Source organism: Leptodactylus fuscus, chromosome 3 (assembly GCF_031893055.1).
Source record: "Leptodactylus fuscus isolate aLepFus1 chromosome 3, aLepFus1.hap2, whole genome shotgun sequence".
NCBI lineage: Eukaryota > Metazoa > Chordata > Amphibia > Anura > Leptodactylidae > Leptodactylus > Leptodactylus fuscus.
In genome coordinates this window covers 243,994,866-244,013,768 of record NC_134267.1, presented here as the reverse complement: position 1 = coordinate 244,013,768, position 18,903 = coordinate 243,994,866, and the positions used below count along the sequence as shown (strand labels likewise).

Here is an 18,903-nt window from a genome sequence, read left to right as displayed (position 1 = left end):
GTAGAGGATGTCCCCTTGTCACTGTCACTTGTCTAAGTGTAGAGGACATCCCCTTGTCACTGTCACCGGTCTAGGTGTAGAGGGCGTCCCCTTGTCACTGTCACTGGTCTAGATGTAGAGGACGTCCTCTTGTCACTGTCACCGGTCTAGGTGTAGAGGACGTCCCCTTGTCACTGTCACTGGTCTAGGTGTAGAGGACATCCCCTTGTCACTGTCACTGGTCTAGGTGTAGAGGACGTCCTCTTGTCACTGGTCTAGGTGTAGAGGATGTCCTCTTGTCACTGTCACCAGTCTAGGTGTAGAGGACGTCCCCTTGTCACTGTCACCGGTCTAGGTGTAGAGGACATCCCCTTGTCACTGTCACTGGTCTAGGTGTAGAGGACGTCCCCTTGTCACTGTCACCGGTCTAGGTGTAGAGGACGTCCTTTTGTCACTGTCCCCGGCCTAGGTGTAGAAGACGTCCCCTTATCACTGTCACTGGTCTAGGTGTAGAGGACGTCCCCTTGTCACTGTCACTGGTCTAGGTGTAGAGGACGTGCCCTTGTCACTGGTCTAGGTGTAGAGGACGTCCTCTTGTCACTGTCACCTGTCTAGGTGTAGAGGATGTCCCCTTGTCACTGTCACTGGTCTAGGTGTAGAGGATGTCCTCTTGTCACTGTCCCCGGTCTAGGTGTAGAGGACGTCCTCTTGTCACTGTCACCTGTCTAGGTGTAGAGGATGTCCTCTTGTCACTGTCACTGGTCTAGGTGTAGAGGATGTCCTCTTGTCACTGTCCCCGGTCTAGGTGTAGAGGATGTCCTCTTGTCACTGTCCCCGGTCTAGGTGTAGAGGATGTCCTCTTGTCACTGTCCCCGGTCTAGGTGTAGAGGACGTCCCCTTGTCACTGTCACTGGTCTAGGTGTAGAGGACGTCCTCTTGTCACTGTCACCGGTCTAGGTGTAGAGGACGTCCCCTTGTCACTGTCACTGGTCTAGGTGTAGAGGACGTCCTCTTGTCACTGTCACCGGTCTAGGTGTAGAGGACGTCCCCTTGTCACTGTCACTGGTCTAGGTGTAGAGGATGTCCCCTTGTCACTGTCACCAGTCTAGGTGTAGAGGATGTCCCCTTGTCACTGGTCTAGGTGTAGAGAGTGTCCCCTTGTCACTGTCTACAGTCTAGGTGTAGAGGATGTCCCCTTGTCACTGTCACTGGTCTAGGTGTAGAGGACGTCCTCTTGTCACTGGTCTAGGTGCAGAGGATGTCCCCTTGTCACTGTCACCAGTCTAGTTGTAGAGGATGTCCCCTTGTCACTGGTCTAGGTGTAGAGAGTGTCCCCTTGTCACTGTCCACAGTCTAGGCGTAGAGGATGTCCCCTTGTCACTGGTCTAGGTGTAGAGGATGTCCCCTTGTCACTGTCACCGGTCTAGGTGTAGAGGACGTCCTCTTGTCACTGTTCCCGGTCTAGGTGTAGAGGACGTCCCCTTGTCACTGTCACTGGTCTAGGTGTAGAGGACGTCCCCTTGTCACTGTCACTGGTCTAGGTGCAGAGGGTGTCCTCTTGTCACTGTCACTGGTCTAGTTGTAGAGGACGTCCCCTTGTCACTGTCACTGGTCTAGGTGTAGAGGACGTCTCCTTGTCACTGTCACTGGTCTAGGTGTAGAGGATGTCCCCTTGTCACTGTCACTGGTCTAGGTGTAGAGGACGTCCTCTTGTCACTGTTCCCGGTCTAGGTGTAGAGGACGTCCCCTTGTCACTGTCACTGGTCTAGGTGTAGAGGACGTCCCCTTGTCACTGTCACTGGTCTAGGTGCAGAGGGTGTCCTCTTGTCACTGTCACCGGTCTAGTTGTAGAGGGCGTCCCCTTGTCACTGTCACCGGTCTAGATGAAGAGGACGTCCCCTTGTCACTGTCACTGGTCTAGGTGAAGAGGACATCCCCTTGTCACTGTCACTGGTCTAGGTGTAGAGGACGTCCTCTTGTCACTGGTCTAGGTGTAGAGGATGTCCTCTTGTCACTGTCACCAGTAGAGGTGTAGAGGATGTCCCCTTGTCACTGGTCTAGGTGTAGAGAGTTTCCCCTTGTCACTGTCTACAGTCTAGGTGTAGAGGATGTCCCCTTGTCACTGGTCTAGGTGTAGAGGACGTCCCCTTGTCACTGTCACTGGTCTAGGTGTAGAGGGTGTCCTCTTGTCACTGTCACCGGTCTAGGTGTAGAGGACGTCCCCTTGTCACTGGTCTAGGTGTAGAGGACGTCCTCTTGTCACTGTCACTGGTCTAGGTGTAGAGGACGTCCTCTTGTCACTGTCACCGGTCTAGGTGTAGAGGACGTCCCCTTGTCACTGTCACTGGTCTAGGTGTAGAGGACATCCCCTTGTCACTGTCACTGGTCTAGGTGTAGAGGACGTCCTCTTGTCACTGGTCTAGGTGTAGAGGATGTCCTCTTGTCACTGTCACCAGTCTAGGTGTAGAGGATGTCCCCTTGTCAAGGGTCTAGGTGTAGAGAGTGTCACCTTGTCACTGTCTACAGTCTAGGTGTAGAGGACGTCCCCTTGTCACTGTCACCGGTTTAGGTGTAGAGGACATCCCCTTGTCACTGTCACTGGTCTAGGTGTAGAGGGTGTCCTCTTGTCACTGTCACCGGTCTAGGTGTAGAGGACGTCCTTTTGTCACTGTCCCCGGCCTAGGTGTAGAAGACGTCTCCTTGTCACTGTCACTGGTCTAGGTGTAGAGGACGTCCCCTTGTCACTGTCACTGGTCTAGGTGTAGAGGACGTGCCCTTGTCACTGGTCTAGGTGTAGAGGACGACCTCTTGTCACTGTCACCTGTCTAGGTGTAGAGGATGTCCTCTTGTCACTGTCACCTGTCTAGGTGTAGAGGATGTCCTCTTGTCACTGTCACTGGTCTAGGTGTAGAGGATGTCCTCTTGTCACTGTCCCCGGTCTAGGTGTAGAGGATGTCCTCTTGTCACTGTCCCCGGTCTAGGTGTAGAGGACGTCCCCTTGTCACTGTCACTGGTCTAGGTGTAGAGGACGTCCTCTTGTCACTGTCACCGGTCTAGGTGTAGAGGACGTCCCCTTGTCACTGTCACTGGTCTAGGTGTAGAGGACGTCCTCTTGTCACTGTCACCGGTCTAGGTGTAGAGGACGTCCTCTTGTCACTGTCACTGGTCTAGGTGTAGAGAGTGTCCCCTTGTCACTGTCCACAGTCTAGGCGTAGAGGATGTCCCCTTGTCACTGGTCTAGGTGTAGAGGATGTCCTCTTGTCACCGGTCTAGGTGTAGAGGATGTCCCCTTGTCACTGTCACCGGTCTAGGTGTAGAGGACATCCCCTTGTCACTGTCACTGGTCTAGGTGTAGAGGACGTCCTCTTGTCACTGTTCCCGGTCTAGGTGTAGAGGACGTCCCCTTGTCACTGTCACTGGTCTAGGTGTAGAGGGTGTCCTCTTGTCACTGTCACCGGTCTAGATGTAGAGGGCGTCCCCTTGTCACTGTCACCGGTCTAGATGTAGAGGACGTCCCCTTGTCACTGTCACTGGTCTAGGTGTAGAGGACATCCCCTTGTCACTGTCACTGGTCTAGGTGTAGAGGACGTCCTCTTGTCACTGGTCTAGGTGTAGAGGATGTCCTCTTGTCACTGTCACCAGTCGAGGTGTAGAGGATGTCCCCTTGTCACTGGTCTAGGTGTAGAGGGTGTCCTCTTGTCACTGTCACCGGTCTAGATGTAGAGGGCGTCCCCTTGTCACTGTCACCGGTCTAGATGTAGAGGACGTCCCCTTGTCACTGTCACTGGTCTAGGTGTAGAGGACATCCCCTTGTCACTGTCACTGGTCTAGGTGTAGAGGACGTCCTCTTGTCACTGGTCTAGGTGTAGAGGATGTCCTCTTGTCACTGTCACCGGTCTAGGTGTAGAGGACGTCCCCTTGTCACTGGTCTAGGTGTAGAGGACGTCCTCTTGTCACTGTCACTGGTCTAGGTGTAGAGGACGTCCTCTTGTCACTGTCACCGGTCTAGGTGTAAAGGGCGTCCCATTGTTACTGTCACCGGTCTAGATGTAGAGGACGTCCTCTTGTCACTGTCACCGGTCTAGGTGTAGAGGACGTCCCCTTGTCACTGTCACTGGTCTAGGTGTAGAGGACGTCCCCTTGTCACTGTCCCCGGCCTAGGTGTAGAAGACGTCCCCTTGTCACTGTCACCGGTCTAGGTGTAGAGGACGTCCCCTTGTCACTGTCACTGGTCTAGGTGTAGAGGACGTCCCCTTGTCACTGTCACCAGTCTAGGTGTAGAGGATGTCCCCTTGTCACTGTCACTGGTCTAGGTGTAGAGGATGTCCCCTTGTCACTGGTCTAGGTGTAGAGAGTGTCCCCTTGTCACTGTCTACAGTCTAGATGTAGAGGATGTCCCCTTGTCACTGGTCTAGGTGTAGAGAGTGTCCCCTTGCACTGTCTACAGTCTAGGTGTAGAGGATGTCCCCTTGTCACTGGTCTAGGTGTAGAGGATATCCCCTTGTCACCGGTCTAGGTGTAGAGGATGTCCCCTTGTCACTGTCACTGGTCTAAGCGTAGAGGACGTCCCCTTGTCACTGTCACTGGTCTAGGTGTAGAGGATGTCCCCTTGTCACTGTCACTGGTCTAAGTGTAGAGGACATCCCCTTGTCACTGTCACTGGTCTAGGTGTAGAGGATGTCCTCTTGTCACTGTCACCAGTCGAGGCATAGAGGATGTCCCCTTGTCACTGGTCTAGGTGTAGAGAGTGTCCCCTTGTCACTGTCTACAGTCTAGGTGTAGAGGATGTCCCCTTGTCACTGGTCTAGGTGTAGAGGACGTCCCCTTGTCACTGTCACTGGTCTAGGTGTAGAGGGTGTCCTCTTGTCACTGTCACCGGTCTAGGTGTAGAGGACGTCCCCTTGTCACTGGTCTAGGTGTAGAGGACGTCCTCTTGTCACTGTCACTGGTCTAGGTGTAAAGGGCGTCCCATTGTCACTGTCACCGGTCTAGATGTAGAGGACGTCCCCTTGTCACTGTCACTGGTCTAGGTGAAGAGGACATCCCCTTGTCACTGTCACTGGTCTAGGTGTAGAGGACGTCTCCTTGTCACTGTCACTGGTCTAGGTGTAGAGGATGTCCCCTTGTCACTGTCACTGGTCTAGGTGTAGAGGACGTCCTCTTGTCACTGTTCCCGGTCTAGGTGTAGAGGACGTCCCCTTGTCACTGTCACTGGTCTAGGTGTAGAGGACGTCCCCTTGTCACTGTCACTGGTCTAGGTGCAGAGGGTGTCCTCTTGTCACTGTCAACGGTCTAGATGTAGAGGGCGTCCCCTTGTCACTGTCACCGGTCTAGATGTAGAGGACGTCCCCTTGTCACTGTCACTGGTCTAGGTGAAGAGGACATCCCCTTGTCACTGTCACTGGTCTAGGTGTAGAGGACGTCCTCTTGTCACTGGTCTAGGTGTAGAGGATGTCCTCTTGTCACTGTCACCAGTAGAGGTGTAGAGGATGTCCCCTTGTCACTGGTCTAGGTGTAGAGGACGTCCTCTTGTCACTGTCACCTGTCTAGGTGTAGAGGATGTCCTCTTGTCACTGTCACCTGTCTAGGTGTAGAGGATGTCCTCTTGTCACTGTCACTGGTCTAGGTGTAGAGGATGTCCTCTTGTCACTGTCCCCGGTCTAGGTGTAGAGGATGTCCTCTTGTCACTGTCCCCGGTCTAGGTGTAGAGGACGTCCCCTTGTCACTGTCACTGGTCTAGGTGTAGAGGACGTCCTCTTGTCACTGTCACCGGTCTAGGTGTAGAGGACGTCCCCTTGTCACTGTCACTGGTCTAGGTGTAGAGGACGTCCTCTTGTCACTGTCACCGGTCTAGGTGTAGAGGACGTCCTCTTGTCACTGTCACTGGTCTAGGTGTAGAGAGTGTCCCCTTGTCACTGTCCACAGTCTAGGCGTAGAGGATGTCCCCTTGTCACTGGTCTAGGTGTAGAGGATGTCCCCTTGTCACCGGTCTAGGTGTAGAGGATGTCCCCTTGTCACTGTCACCGGTCTAGGTGTAGAGGACGTCCCCTTGTCACTGTCACTGGTCTAGGTGTAGAGGACGTCCTCTTGTCACTGTTCCCGGTCTAGGTGTAGAGGACGTCCCCTTGTCACTGTCACTGGTCTAGGTGTAGAGGGTGTCCTCTTGTCACTGTCACCGGTCTAGATGTAGAGGGCGTCCCCTTGTCACTGTCACCGGTCTAGATGTAGAGGACGTCCCCTTGTCACTGTCACTGGTCTAGGTGTAGAGGACATCCCCTTGTCACTGTCACTGGTCTAGGTGTAGAGGACGTCCTCTTGTCACTGGTCTAGGTGTAGAGGATGTCCTCTTGTCACTGTCACCAGTCGAGGTGTAGAGGATGTCCCCTTGTCACTGGTCTAGGTGTAGAGAGTGTCCCCTTGTCACTGTCTACAGTATAGGTGTAGAGGATGTCCCCTTGTCACTCGTCTAGGTGTAGAGGACGTCCCCTTTTCACTGTCACTGGTCTAGGTGTAGAGGGTGTCCTCTTGTCACTGTCACCGGTCTAGGTGTAGAGGACGTCCCCTTGTCACTGGTCTAGGTGTAGAGGACGTCCTCTTGTCACTGTCACTGGTCTAGGTGTAGAGGACGTCCTCTTGTCACTGTCACCGGTCTAGGTGTAAAGGGCGTCCCATTGTTACTGTCACCGGTCTAGATGTAGAGGACGTCCTCTTGTCACTGTCACCGGTCTAGGTGTAGAGGACGTCCCCTTGTCACTGTCACTGGTCTAGGTGTAGAGGACGTCCCCTTGTCACTGTCCCCGGCCTAGGTGTAGAAGACGTCCCCTTGTCACTGTCACCGGTCTAGGTGTAGAGGACTTCCCCTTGTCACTGTCACTGGTCTAGGTGAAGAGGACGTCCCCTTGTCACTGTCACCAGTCTAGGTGTAGAGGATGTCCCCTTGTCACTGTCACTGGTCTAGGTGTAGAGGATGTCCCCTTGTCACTGGTCTAGGTGTAGAGAGTGTCCCCTTGTCACTGTCTACAGTCTAGATGTAGAGGATGTCCCCTTGTCACTGGTCTAGGTGTAGAGAGTGTCCCCTTGCACTGTCTACAGTCTAGGTGTAGAGGATGTCCCCTTGTCACTGGTCTAGGTGTAGAGGATATCCCCTTGTCACCGGTCTAGGTGTAGAGGATGTCCCCTTGTCACTGTCACTGGTCTAAGCGTAGAGGACGTCCCCTTGTCACTGTCACTGGTCTAGGTGTAGAGGATGTCCCCTTGTCACTGTCACTGGTCTAAGTGTAGAGGACATCCCCTTGTCACTGTCACTGGTCTAGGTGTAGAGGATGTCCTCTTGTCACTGTCACCAGTCGAGGCATAGAGGATGTCCCCTTGTCACTGGTCTAGGTGTAGAGAGTGTCCCCTTGTCACTGTCTACAGTCTAGGTGTAGAGGATGTCCCCTTGTCACTGGTCTAGGTGTAGAGGACGTCCCCTTGTCACTGTCACTGGTCTAGGTGTAGAGGGTGTCCTCTTGTCACTGTCACCGGTCTAGGTGTAGAGGACGTCCCCTTGTCACTGGTCTAGGTGTAGAGGACGTCCTCTTGTCACTGTCACTGGTCTAGGTGTAAAGGGCGTCCCATTGTCACTGTCACCGGTCTAGATGTAGAGGACGTCCCCTTGTCACTGTCACTGGTCTAGGTGAAGAGGACATCCCCTTGTCACTGTCACTGGTCTAGGTGTAGAGGACGTCTCCTTGTCACTGTCACTGGTCTAGGTGTAGAGGATGTCCCCTTGTCACTGTCACTGGTCTAGGTGTAGAGGACGTCCTCTTGTCACTGTTCCCGGTCTAGGTGTAGAGGACGTCCCCTTGTCACTGTCACTGGTCTAGGTGTAGAGGACGTCCCCTTGTCACTGTCACTGGTCTAGGTGCAGAGGGTGTCCTCTTGTCACTGTCACCGGTCTAGATGTAGAGGGCGTCCCCTTGTCACTGTCACCGGTCTAGATGTAGAGGACGTCCCCTTGTCACTGTCACTGGTCTAGGTGAAGAGGACATCCCCTTGTCACTGTCACTGGTCTAGGTGTAGAGGACGTCCTCTTGTCACTGGTCTAGGTGTAGAGGATGTCCTCTTGTCACTGTCACCAGTAGAGGTGTAGAGGATGTCCCCTTGTCACTGGTCTAGGTGTAGAGAGTTTCCCCTTGTCACTGTCTACAGTCTAGGTGTAGAGGATGTCCCCTTGTCACTGGTCTAGGTGTAGAGGACGTCCCCTTGTCACTGTCACTGGTCTAGGTGTAGAGGGTGTCCTCTTGTCACTGTCACCGGTCTAGGTATAGAGGACGTCCCCTTGTCACTGGTCTAGGTGTAGAGGACGTCCTCTTGTCACTGTCACTGGTCTAGGTGTAGAGGACGTCCTCTTGTCACTGTCACCGGTCTAGGTGTAGAGGACGTCCCCTTGTCACTGTCACTGGTCTAGGTGTAGAGGACATCCCCTTGTCACTGTCACTGGTCTAGGTGTAGAGGACGTCCTCTTGTCACTGGTCTAGGTGTAGAGGATGTCCTCTTGTCACTGTCACCAGTCTAGGTGTAGAGGATGTCCCCTTGTCACGGGTCTAGGTGTAGAGAGTGTCACCTTGTCACTGTCTACAGTCTAGGTGTAGAGGACGTCCCCTTGTCACTGTCACCGGTCTAGGTGTAGAGGACATCCCCTTGTCACTGTCACTGGTCTAGGTGTAGAGGGTGTCCTCTTGTCACTGTCACCGGTCTAGGTGTAGAGGACGTCCTTTTGTCACTGTCCCCGGCCTAGGTGTAGAAGACGTCTCCTTGTCACTGTCACTGGTCTAGGTGTAGAGGACGTCCCCTTGTCACTGTCACTGGTCTAGGTGTAGAGGACGTGCCCTTGTCACTGGTCTAGGTGTAGAGGACGTCCTCTTGTCACTGTCACCTGTCTAGGTGTAGAGGATGTCCTCTTGTCACTGTCACCTGTCTAGGTGTAGAGGATGTCCTCTTGTCACTGTCACTGGTCTAGGTGTAGAGGATGTCCTCTTGTCACTGTCCCCGGTCTAGGTGTAGAGGATGTCCTCTTGTCACTGTCCCCGGTCTAGGTGTAGAGGACGTCCCCTTGTCACTGTCACTGGTCTAGGTGTAGAGGACGTCCTCTTGTCACTGTCACCGGTCTAGGTGTAGAGGACGTCCTCTTGTCACTGTCACTGGTCTAGGTGTAGAGAGTGTCCCCTTGTCACTGTCCACAGTCTAGGCGTAGAGGATGTCCCCTTGTCACTGGTCTAGGTGTAGAGGATGTCCCCTTGTCACTGTCACCGTTCTAGGTGTAGAGGACGTCCCCTTGTCTCTGTCACTGGTCTAGGTGTAGAGGACGTCCTCTTGTCACTGTTCCCGGTCTAGGTGTAGAGGATGTCCCCTTGTCACTGGCCTAGGTGTAGAGGATGTCCCCTTGTCACTGTCACTGGTCTAGGTGTAGGGATGTCCCCTTGTCACTGTCACCGGTCTAGGTGTAGAGGACGTCCCCTTGTCACTGTCACTGGTCTAGGTGTAGAGGACGTCCCCTTGTCACTGTCACTGGTCTAGGTGTAGAGGACGTCCCCTTGTCACTGTCACTGGTCTAGGTGTAGAGGACGTCCCCTTGTCACTGTCACTGGTCTAGGTGTAGAGGATGTCCCCTTGTCACTGTCACTGGTCTAGGTGTAGAGGACGTCCCCTTGTCACTGTCACTGGTCTAGGTGTAGAGGACGTCCCCTTGTCACTGTCACTGGTCTAGGTGTAGAGGACGTCCCCTTGTCACTGTCACTGGTCTAGGTGTAGAGGACGTCCCCTTGTCACTGTCACTGGTCTAGGTGTAGAGGACGTCCTCTTGTCACTGTCACTGGCCTAGGAGTAAAAATATCCTTAGAAAGTTCCTTGTATTGTCCCTTCATGTATTTGTACATTGTTATTAGATCTCCCCGTAGACGTCTTTTCTCTAATCTGAATAACCCCCAGTTTGTTAACCTCTCGTTGTCCTCCAGTCCACCCATTCCCCTAATCATTTTGGTTGCCCGTCTTTGCACTTTTTCAAGTTCACTTATGTCTTTCTTGTATATCGGGGCCCAAAATTGCGCACAATATTCTAAGTGTGGCCGTACCAGTGATTTGTATAGAGGCATAACTATGTCCTTGTCATGAGAATCTCGACCTCTTTTGATACATCCCATAATTTTATTTGCCTTGGCAGCAGCTGCCTGACACTGGTCATTAAAGGTAAGCTTACTGTCCCCCAAAATCCCTAAGTCTTTTTCATTGACAGTCTGACGCTGGGTTCACACCTGCGTCTGGGGTCTCCGTTCTGTGGTTTCCGTCTTCTGCATGCCAGAAGACGGAAACCACAGACCGGGTCCGGCCGTGCGCGGCGGTGAGCGTTTTGCGCTCTCCGCCGCGAAACCGGATTTTTTTATCCGGACACAGAGTACTGCATGTCCGACTCTGTGTCCGGATTATAAAACCCGGTTTCGCGGCGGAGAGTGCAAAACGCTCACCGCCGCGCACGGCCGGACAGCTTTCTCACCCATTCAAATGAATGGGTGAGAAAGTCTCCTGCAGGTTTCCGTATCCTGCCTGTGTTTTAGGCAGGAAACGGAAACCTAAGTACGGAGACCGGGCCGCAGATGTGAACGAGCCCTTACCCAGTAATTTACTATTAAGTCCATAGTCAGACATTTTATTACGTCGCCCAAAGTGCATTACCTTACATTTATCTACATTACACTTCATTTGCCAAGTCTCTGCCCCCCCCATGCTTCCAGTTTCCTTAGATCCCCCTGTAATATTCTACTATTCTCCTCATTATTGATTACCCTACAAAGTTTAGTATCATCTGCAAATATGGACCCCCTGCTCTGTAATATGGACCCCCTGCTCTGTAATATGGACCCCCTGCTCTGTAATATGGACCCCCTGCTCTGTAATATGGACCCCCTGCTCTGTAATATGGACCCCCTGCTCTGTAATATGGACCCCCTGCTCTGTAATATGGACACCCTGCTCTGTAATATGGACCCCCTGCTCTGTAATATGGACCCCCTGCTCTGTAATATGGACCCCCTGCTCTGTAATATGGACCCCCTGCTCTGTAATATGGACCCCCTGCTCTGTAATATGGACCCCCTGCTCTGTAATATGGACCCCCTGCTCTGTAATATGGACCCCCTGCTCTGTAATATGGACCCCCTGCTCTGTAATATGGACCCCCTGCTCTGTAATATGGACCCCCTGCTCTGTAATATGGACCCCCTGCTCTGTAATATGGACCCCCTGCTCTGTAATATGGACCCCCTGCTCTGTAATATGGACCCCCTGCTCTGTAATATGGACCCCCTGCTCTGTAATATGGACACCCTGCTCTGTAATATGGACACCCTGCTCTGTAATATGGACCCCCTGCTCTGTAATAGAGACCCCCTGCTCTGTAATATGGACCCCCTGCTCTGTAATATGGACACCCTGCTCTGTAATATGGACACCCTGCTCTGTAATATGGACACCCTGCTCTGTAATATGGACACCCTGCTTTGTAATATGGACACCCTGCTCTGTAATATGGACACCCTGCTCTGTAATATGGACACCCTGCTCTGTAATATGGACACCCTGCTCTGTAATATGGACACCCTGCTCTGTAATATGGACCCCTGCTGTGTAATATAGACACCCTGCTCTGTAATATGGACACCCTGCTCTGTAATATGGACACCCTGCTCTGTAATATGGACACCCTGCTCTGTAATATAGACACCCTGCTCTGTAATATGGACCCCCTGCTGTGTAATATGGACACCCTGCTTTGTAATATGGACCCCCTGCTGTGTAATATGGACACCCTGCTCTGTAATATGGACCCCCTGCTCTGTAATATGGACCCCCTGCTCTGTAATATGGACACCCTGCTCTGTAATATGGCACCCTGCTCTATAATATGGACCCCCTGCTCTGTAATATGGACACCCTGCTCTATAATATGGACACCCTGCTCTGTAATATGGACACCCTGCTCTGTAATATGGACCCCCTGCTCTGTAATATGGACCCCCTGCTCTGTAATATGGACCCCCTGCTCTGTAACCCCTCTACCAGGTCATTAATAAAGAAATCTAACTCATGTGTGTCTGTCTTTAATATCTGATTATATGGTCTACCTGGTCGGTCCTGGGGTAAGGTAAATGACAGCTCTAACAATATTAAACAAGAGAGGACCTAATACTGACCCCTGTGGCCCCCCCACTGGTGACTGTGGCCCAGTCTGAATATTTACTATTAACAAGTCCCCTCTGTTTCCTATCAGTGAGCCAGTTGCTAACCCAAATGCATATGTTTTCCCCCAGTCCCAACATTCTCATTTTGCATACCAACCGTTTATGTGGAACAGTATCAAAAGCCTTTGAAAAGTCCAGATACACCACGTCCACTGCATTACCCATGTCCGGATACACCACGTCCCCTGTATTACCCATGTCCAGATACACCACGTCTACTGCATTACCCATGTCCACAAACACCACGTCCACTGCATTACCCATGTCCAGATACACCACATTCACTGCATTATCCATCTCCAGATATACCACGTCCACTGCATTACCCATGTCCAGATACACCACATTCACTGCATTATCCATCTCCAGATATACCACGTCCACTGCATTACCCATGTCCAGATACACCACATTCACTGCATTATCCATCTCCAGATATACCACGTCTACTGCATTACCCATGTCCACAAACACCACGTCCACTGCATTACCCATGTCCAGATACACCACATTCACTGCATTATCCATCTCCAGATATACCACGTCCACTGCATTACCCATGTCCAGATACACCACATCTACAGCATTACCCATGTCCAGATACACCGCGTCCACTGCATTACCCATGTCCAGATATACCACGTCCACTGCATTACCCATCTCCAGATATACCACGTCCACTGCATTACTCATCTCCAGATATACCACGTCCACTGCATTACTCATCTCCAGATATACCACGTCCACTGCATTACCCATGTCCAGATACACCACGTCCACTGCATTACTCATCTCCAGATATACCACGTCCACTGCATTACCCAGGTCCAGATACACCACATCTACTGCATTACCTAGGTCCAGATACACCACGTCCACTGCATTACCCATCTCCAGATATACCACGTCCACTGCATTACCCATGTCCAGATACACCACGTCCACTGCATTACCCAGGTCCAGATACACCACGACCACTGCATTATCCATGTCCAGATACACCACGTCCACTGCATTACCTAGGTCCAGATACACCACGTCCACTGTATTACCCAGGTCCAGATACACCACGACCACTGCATTATCCATGTCCAGATACACCACGTCCACTGCATTACCTAGGTCCAGATACACCACGTCCACTGCATTACCCAGGTCCAGGTACACCACTTCCACTGCACTACCCATGTCCAGATACACCACGTCTAGAGATGAGCGAACACTAAAATGTCCGAGGTTCGAAATCCGATTCGAACAGCCGCACACTGTTCGACTGTTCGAACGGATTTCGAACCCCATTATAGTCTATGGGGGAAAATGCTTGTTTCAGGGGTACGCAAAATTCGATACAATTATACTTACCAAGTCCACGAGTGACGGTCGGGATGGATTCAGCTTGAAGTCTTCTCCCGACGCAGGGTCCCTGCGTCTTCTTCCGCCTGGAATTCACTCTGCCTAGGCATCTGGCCTAGGCAGAGCCGACTGCGCATGCGTGGGCACGCACGCGCATGCACAGTCGGCTCTGCCCAGGCCCGACGCTTGAGCAGAGCCGACTGCGCATGTGCGTGCGTGCGTGCGTGCCCACGCATGCGCAGTCGGCTCTGCCTAGGCAGAGTGAATTCCAGGCGGAAGAAGACGCGGGGACCCTGCGCCGGGAGAAGACGTTGGAAAGGTAAGAGAAGAACCAGCGATGATTGGCAGAATGTATAGCATTCTGCCAATCAACGCTGGTTCAGCATCGAACCTTAAACTTCGAACAGCTAGTAGTGTTTGATCGAGTAGTTGTTCGATCGAATACCGTAGTATTCGATAGAACACCTACTCGATCGAACACTACTCGCTCATTTCTAATCACGTCCACTGTATTACCAGGTCCAGATACACCACGTCCACTGCATTACCCATGTCCAGATACACCACGTCCACTGTATTACCAGGTCCAGATACACCATGTCCACTGCATTACCCATGTCCAGATACACCACGTCCACTGCATTACCCATGTCCAGATACACCACGTCCACTGCATTACCCAGGTCCAGATACACCACGTCCACTGCATTACCCAGGTCCAGGTACACCACGTCCACTGCATTACCCATGTCCAGATACACCACGTCCACTGCATTACCCATGTCCAGATACACCACGTCCACTGCATTACCCATGTCCAGATACACCACGTCCACTGCATTACCCATGTTCAGGTACACCACGTCCAGTGCATTACCCATGTCCAGATACACCACGTCCACTGCATTACCCATGTCCAGATACACCACGTCCACTGCATTACCCATGTCCAGATACACCACGTCTACTGCATTACCCAGGTCCAGATACACCACATCCAGTGCATTACCCATGTCCAGATACACCACGTCCACTGCATTACCCATGTCCAGGTACACCATGTCCACTGCATTACCCATGTCCAGGTACACCACGTCCACTGCATTACCCATGTCCAGATACACTACGTCCAGTGCATTACCCATGTCCAGATACACCATGTCTACTGCATTACCCATGTCCAGATACACCACGTCCACTGCATTATCCATGTCCAGGTACACCACGTCCACTGCATTACCCATGTCCAGGTACACCACGTCCACTGCACTACCCATGTCCAGATACACCACGTCCAGTGCTCTACCCATGTCCAGATACACCACGTCTACTGCATTACCCATGTCCAGATACACCACGTCCACTGCATTACCCATGTCCAGATACACCACGTCCACTGCATTATTCAGGTCCAGATACACCACGTCCACTGCATTACCCATGTCCAGATACACCACGTCCACTGTATTACCCATGTCCAGATACACCACGTCCACTGCATTACCCATGTCCAGATACACCACGTCCACTGCATTAACCATGTCCAGATACACCACGTCCACTGCATTACCCATGTCCAGATACACCACGTCCACTGCATTATTCAGGTCCAGATACACCACGTCCACTGCATTACCCATGTCCAGATACACCACGTCCACTACATTACTAAGGTCCAGATACACCACGTCTACTGCATTACCCATGTCCAGATACACCACGTCCACTACATTACTTAGGTCCAGATACACCACGTCCACTGCATTACCCATGTCCAGATACACCACGTCCACTACATTACCCAGGTCCAGATACACCATGTCCACTGCATTACCCATGTCCAGATACACCACGTCCACTGCATTACCCATGTCCAGGTACACCACGTCCACTGCATTACCCAGGTCCAGATACACCATGTCCACTGCACTACCCATGTCCACATACACCACGTCCACTGCATTACCCATGTCCAGATACACCACGTCCACTGCATTACCCATGTCCAGATACACCACGTCTACTGTATTACCCATGTCCAGATACACCACGTCTACTGCGCCACATTAGCTATTCGCCAATCCTGTGGAACAGACCCAGTCATTACTGAATCCTTAAATATTAGATACAAGGGTCTATCTATGACTCTGCTTAATTCCCTCAGAACTCGGGGGTGTATTCCATCTGGACCAGGAGATTTCTCTATTTTAGTGTTTTGCAGGCGGCGCCGCACTTCTTCCTGGGTTAAGCAGGTGACATTTAATTGAGAGATAACATTACCCCTAATCATGTTGCTGGCCAATGGATTTTCTTGTGTAAACACTGTCGAGAAGAAGACATGTAATACTTGTGCTTTTTCCTCATCCTCCTCCACCATTACACCCAGATTATTTTTGAGAGTGCCCACATTGTCAGTTTTTATTCTCTTATTATTTATGGCAGATATATCCCCCTCCAGCTACCCCACCGTTTAACATCCTCCTCCATCTGCCCCCATAGTTTAATGTCCCCCACCATCTGCTTTCAGTGTAATTGCCCTCTACATCTGCCCCCAGTCCCCTCCTCTTGCTCACACATACTGTCTCTTCTCTCCTCCTTATCTTCCTTCGTTCTCCATTCCCAGCAGCTCTCTCTGTGTCACACCAACCACACTATCTTGAGTGGCTCCGCTCACTAAAGATCCTGCTCATATCCTAGTGAGCTAAAGGACCTTTGATGATGTTTGGGGAAAAAAAAATAAAAATAGCCTGCCACCCCCTCTGAAAGTGCCGCCTGAGGCGGCCGCCTCACCTCATTAGCGGTGCGGCCCTGCTCAAAAGCATATGTAGAGCCAAACATTGTCAGTAAGGCAATACTCACATGCTGCAGTGTGTGATATGTGATGGGAAGCGCGTTTTGAGAACCAAGTTTTGAGAATCAGCTGCTCCGTGGGTTGAAGTTTTTTCGGTTCTTCCCACTTGTGTTTGCTTGCCAAATCTGCTTGCTGTCGTACAAGTCTTTCCAAATCTTCATTCACTGACTTGAACACGGGTGCTCAGGAAATTCTCGCTTGATAAAATGTCCGTGCGGTCTCGCACACGTTGGGGAGACTACCCAATGTGTGCGAGACCGCATAGAACAACGCAAATCAAACATTCGCTGTCGTAATCTTTTACTTCCAATACCTGCGCATTTTGAAAAATCAGGACACAATGTCTTCCATCTAGGGTTGAGCCGATCTTGACTTTTCAGGATCGATTTTAAAATCCGATTTCTGATCATTTTTCATTCGAACCTGATCTCGACCCCAATTCCGATCCCAATGCAAGTCAATGGGATTTTTTTTTACTAATTGGAGATCGGATTTTAAAAACAATCCTATTCACTAAACAGCATGGAATCTAAGAATTGACCGCTTTAATTGTTAGAATCCACGCTGTGTAGTGAATCACTAAGTAGCCAGAGGATTTTTTTTTAATCCTCTGGCTACTTAGTCCCCCCTGGTGTCCACTTACCTGCAGAGATGGCTGCTCCGGTGCCCGGTGTTCTTCTTTGCCTCGCTGCCCCCTGCCTCCCAGGTTAGGAGAGTGTGGGTGGGTTAGGAGCTCTTTAAACACTAACCTGGGAGGCGGGGGTAGCAAGGCGAACAAGAACGAGAATACCAGGCACCGGAGCAGCCATCTCTGGAGGTAAGTAGCTCCTAGAGATGTTAGTCTCCCATTAGAATGAATGGACGCAGCCAGCACGTAGGGGGTTAAGGCTGTGTGCCGGCTGCTTCCATTCATTCCTATGGAACCGCAGAGGAGCCTTCATACTGAGTATACACTCTGCTTAGAATGAGCGGAGCGTATACTCAGTGTGAAGGCTAAGCAAAGCATTGTGGGAAATAGTCACCGATCTCGATCCCACCTAAAAAGATTGTGTTCGGAATTCCGATCGCGATTGTGAAATTTTCTCGATCGCCGATCGGAAACCGATCTTTTCCGAACACGATCGCTCAACCCTAGTCACAAGCAATGTTCTAGGTGGTAGTGTGTCAGGCTCTTGTATCAACTGTAAAAAGGCAGAGGTATCGAGTAGAAATGAACCAGTGGTTCTAATATGAGGGGTTAGTAGGTTTTCAACAACTATGGAAAGGGGTGACAGTATAGAATCGGTTGAAGCCACAATCGGCCGTCCCGGAGGATCCACCAGTCACTTATGAATTTTAAGTAGTTTGTAAATATTCGGGGTAATTGGGTCTTGTTTAGTCAGGAAATTTACAGTCTATGTATCAATAGTGTTGTTATTGAAGTATTTGTCCAGAACTCCCTTAATTATTGCAGCGATCTTATATACTGGGTTATTGGATAAGGGGGTATATATGTCAGTATCTGCCAGTTGGCGTTTAATCTCCTTGGTGTAGGTGGATTTCTCCATGATGACTATTGCTCCACCCTTATCGGCTGGTTTAATAACGAGGGTATCATTTTTAGTGAGTTGTTCCAGTGCCAGCTTATCACCATTAGATAGATTGGAGGTACAAGGAAACTTATTGATTTCAACACTACTCCTAAATGAATCCATGTCCCGTTGGATTAGGGAGATGACTGTTTCCACAGCCGGGGAGTTTCTGGGTGGATTGTAAGTACTCTTAATGGATAAACCCAAGTCCCTGCAAGATACTAGGCTTGGTCTATCAGGTGTGTCAGTGGATATAGATGGACTAGAGAAGTGTACGTTCAACCTCAGTAAGCGATACCGCCTTTGCATGTCTAAATCTAGTTGGAACAAGTCAAAACCATAAGTGGGGCAAAAGGACAGGCCGCGGTGTAAGAGCTCAAGTTGAGCCGGGCTCAGGATCTGTGAGGATATGTGAACAACTAAATGTCAAGGACCGAAAACACAGGGAATGCGCTTCACCCGTTCAGATTAGATTAAACAGATTTATTAAGGTTCACACACAACGCGTTTCAAGTGCATAAGAACTGTTAAAACATAAGATGAAATACATAAAGATACATGTCAGCCTTCCTTTATAAAACTTAATAAAAAAAACATTAGTCCTAGGTATAATCATCCTTGTGCACAGTGCAATATACGGCACTGTAGATGTTTCACCTGCAAAAGTTGGAATGAGTGTATATACATATAAAAAAAACAAAAAAAAACTTGCAAGTCTTCAGTAGGTGATACCTTTTTTAATGGCTAACTCATAATGATGACAGAATATGACGTTTCGAAGCTGCCTCTGAGCTTCTTCTTCAGATATATCTAAAAACACTTTCTGCAGGCTGCATATGTATGTACAACAGGACACATAGGGATAGGATTACAG

General features: G+C 50.8%; 1 protein-coding gene across 1 annotated transcript in view; it reads right to left on the bottom strand.

Annotated features, from left to right (window-relative positions):
* The window catches only part of LOC142198386 (uncharacterized), a 312,925-nt gene that overhangs the window by 30,364 nt on the left and 263,658 nt on the right, over positions 1-18,903 (bottom strand). The gene's annotated exons all lie outside the window — the stretch shown is intronic.